The sequence below is a fragment of the Morone saxatilis genome, unplaced genomic scaffold, assembly GCF_004916995.1.
Source record: "Morone saxatilis isolate NCDOM2014 unplaced genomic scaffold, NCSU_SB_2.0 Contig3, whole genome shotgun sequence".
Classification (NCBI taxonomy): domain Eukaryota; kingdom Metazoa; phylum Chordata; class Actinopteri; family Moronidae; genus Morone; species Morone saxatilis.
The window spans coordinates 16,295,472-16,299,047 of NW_023339873.1; the positions used below are offsets into that span (position 1 = coordinate 16,295,472).

A 3,576-nucleotide genomic window follows, 5' to 3' on the forward strand; every position below is an offset into this window, starting at 1 on the left:
GGCTCTTTAGACTCCTATGGGTGACGTCAAGGAGGTAATGTACATTTTTACTCTATGTGACAAACTCAACTTCAGTGCAATGGTAATGTCTGCTGGATGTCAAAGGCAAATGTTTGCACACATTAACCATAACAACTTTGGTTGAAATACATCTTGGACCTTTGCTAGTAAACACATCACTCTCTGGATTGCTTGAAACGATAATGAAATATTTGGCTAACCATATTGTTCTCAATCTTCACCATCACTACCCATTTAAGTTTTGTAGGTGGGCATTTGTATTGTTTTGTGTAGCTATCTTGACTGTGCTCTTTTGTCTCTTGTTTATCTTCTTCATGGAGAAACAAAAACAACTAGTTATCATAAAAACAATGAATGCATTGTTGCAGGTGGGACAAAAATAAAGTATAGAAATAAAATGGCAGGAGGTTGAAGAATTCTGTCTCACTGGCAGATGTGTGAAATTACAGTGTGATATTTGGGCTTCAGCACAAAGGGACAATCAACCGCAGACACCACAGCCATCTCTTATCTCCTCCACGCTGGTGACATCACTGGACAGATGGGCTCTTTGGTTAGCTGTAATCATCATCATACACCGGTTCACTGGAGAGTCACGATTAAGTCACTTCCCCTCAAAAAACATGGATGAGAGAAGAAAAGCATGGGATGTGTACAAAGGGTGGGAATTTGGTTGAGATAAACTAATCTTTCCCTTTTGTGGAATGTCTCTGACATCAAACCGAAGTAAGTTTGTCCCACCGACCAAGATGCAATGATGCAATGCATGATTTATGTGCTAAAGGTTAGCCATGGAGGGGAAATAATAGTTCTAACCTATTAAGCTCTGATGAATCTGAAACATTTGCAACACTCAGGATATTCTTACTGTATGTGAACTTAGTGAATGACCTCACTAGTTCTAATAATATTACATGTCAAGAACGAATCAACAAACAATCTACTGTGCCATCCTTCCCACTCCATATCAAATGATCTTAAGAAGATCTTGGGTTGCTATGGAGTTTAAGGACATAATTATTTTTAAACCAAGGCAACATGAATTATAGGTACCACTGTTCTGCGAAATATCCAAATGTGTCTAAACTGCATTTTTGGAATTCAAGACCAGAGGCCCTTATATGACTGGAGCTGTGCATGTGTCAGTGACAGCTGTTGTTGAGGCCCACCAGACGTATGGGGAAGACACCGACTACTGGTAGCAATGAGCTCCTCCCCCCACTATATTGTGTTTGTGTTCACGCACACAGACATATCCTCAAACAAATTAGCCTATGCACACACGGACAAAACACACATACGGCACACAAGCACAGGCACACACGCATAGCAAGGAAGGAATGGGGTCACAGAGTTGATAATGTGCAGGAGACTGTAAAGGTGTCAAAGAATAATGAAAGCAATGCATTTGAAACAGGCCCGACTCCTCTTCACTTCAACAGATGGTATTTTGTTCTTGCAATTCTAGTTGACATTTCATTAGCTATTTATCTTCTTATTTGTTTTTTAAAGAGCAGTTTCCGTGTGTTAAGTGGCAAGCGATTCTTTGAAAACATAACGCACCTCATTAGCAATTGATGCAGAGCATTGCCTCTGATCTTGGGCAGGGTTACAATACAATATGATAAGTCCTGACTGTCCATTCCCAGTGTGATCAGTGGGACAAAATGTTGCAACAAAGAAAAAGCTCTTCTCAGAATCTTATGTTCAAGTTAACACCCTACCTCAAAGCTAAATTACAGTATGCTACCTTCTGCATGACCAACAACTCAAGTGACATAGAGCTATAGTAATGTCATGAGGTAAGCCAGTGACACATTTAGTGCATCTCGGTTCAATGCTGCTTTGGCAAAAACCCAAGCAGAGCCAGCTTGGTTTCAGTTTAAACGGGGAGCACATTATTGATTTACAGTAAGACTGATTAATTTACAGGCTGCGACTGATAACTGCCCAGTCAACATTCACAAATCTGTCTTTTCCCAAGAGGCCATTTGGCGGATTGAGCTCCACAGACTTTGCAGGGCATGTGCCGAGCTAAAGAGGATGAGCGTAGATAAGGCTGGAACAAGCACAAAAATGTTAATGAGTAATATCTCCCCACTAGTTCTCTTTGTCTTGTGTCAGTGGTGATATCACTGAGTGCACAGAGGCCACATCAGATGGAGAGGGTGGGAGGCAGGGGAAAGAGGAAGGGTGAGGTTGCACAGAGCCCCTGGACACTGACAGAAAGGATCTTTGACAGCCGCGTCAAAGATCAGCCACACCTGCATTACATTCCCTTGCTGAGAGCGAGATACACACCATACTTTCTCTTCGGTGCACCGAAGCAAGGTGTTTTTGCGCCTTGATAAATGGACAGCGGCTAGCTGGAGCCATGTGTCTCCTCTGAAAGGCCGATGACTTCATGCGGATGAAATGGAATTCATTTTGGCGTCATTACAATCCATAAATATTCAGGATGAAAGATGTCATCCTGCTACAACTCACGAAGGCCTCAGACCCTCTTAATGTTAAGTAGTGGTGTGTGTGTTTGTACTTTGCGTGTACAGTAGGTGCAGTAGTTAGAGCTACATGGTGCTGCAGAGGAGCTAGTGGCTATGGGAGTAGCTGAGGGCAAAAGTGTGTATGTGTGTATATCATTCCCAAACATAAACAAATAAAGTGGATTTCTTCTCTTCCTCCTACATTCTGAAAATCCCCATCATTCCCTGGTGTCTGCTGAAGCTGTGGGCTTTCTTCTTCCCACATGCAAATCACAAAAGGCCCTCACACTAAATGGTCTTATTCATACAGAAATATAAGATGCAATTCACTGAGAAATGTTTGATTCATGACTCTTTGCTGCATGCGTTGACACAATGCCAAAACTGTATTGCCGTTAACAGCACCAAGAGTAGTCCCCTGTGTTCTAATGAGTGGGTAATTAATGCAACATGCCAAAATCTACATCATTTGAATGTATAAAAAGTGAGCTGAATTACGTACATGCTTCAGAGAAGAGTTGTTTCATTCATATGGTGCAGAAAGGTTAACTGCAGCTCAAATGAAGCTACAAGGGTTTTTTTTCAAACAATGCAAACTTGATTGCCTTCATAAATTGATGAGTACTAGGCAGCACCTGTACCTGAGCCATTTCCTGTATTTCAGTCTGAAAACAGAACAGCTGATAAGCCCTACTTTGCCAGAGGCACGTGGTTGTCTTTGGCTGTTTCCCACACAAGGGCAGGGAGAACAAGAATGCTTTAATTGGGAGAAACGTAGGAGACGCTGACTTACCTGCTGTTGTCCTGTCCCCAGGTTTAAGCAATTAGCAGTCACACCAAGGGTAATCCTAGAGAAAGGGCAGGCAAGTATCCACTAATATCCTCTGGCTTGTGTGGTCCACTTGTGGTGTCTGCTTGTGCTGGCTATTGAGTTGTGCCAAGAGCCATCTCAAGCTATGCTCTCTCTCTCCTTTCAGTTCTTCAGGTCAGAGAGGGAATGGTAGAGAGCAATAACATAGCACTGTAACTTCCCTCTCTCTCCCTCACACTCTCCCTCACTCTCTCTCTCTCT

General features: G+C 42.5%; 1 protein-coding gene across 1 annotated transcript in view; it reads right to left on the reverse strand.

Annotated features, from left to right (window-relative positions):
- LOC118337621 (filamin-A-interacting protein 1-like) overlaps positions 1 to 3,568 on the reverse strand; it is a 23,519-nt gene extending 19,951 nt beyond the window's left edge. Inside the window, exon 1 of the mRNA XM_035674733.1 lies at positions 3,298 to 3,568. The gene's annotated coding sequence lies outside the window, so the exon portion shown is untranslated. The remainder of the gene's footprint in view (positions 1 to 3,297) is intronic.
- Positions 3,569 to 3,576: the final 8 nt, after the last annotated feature.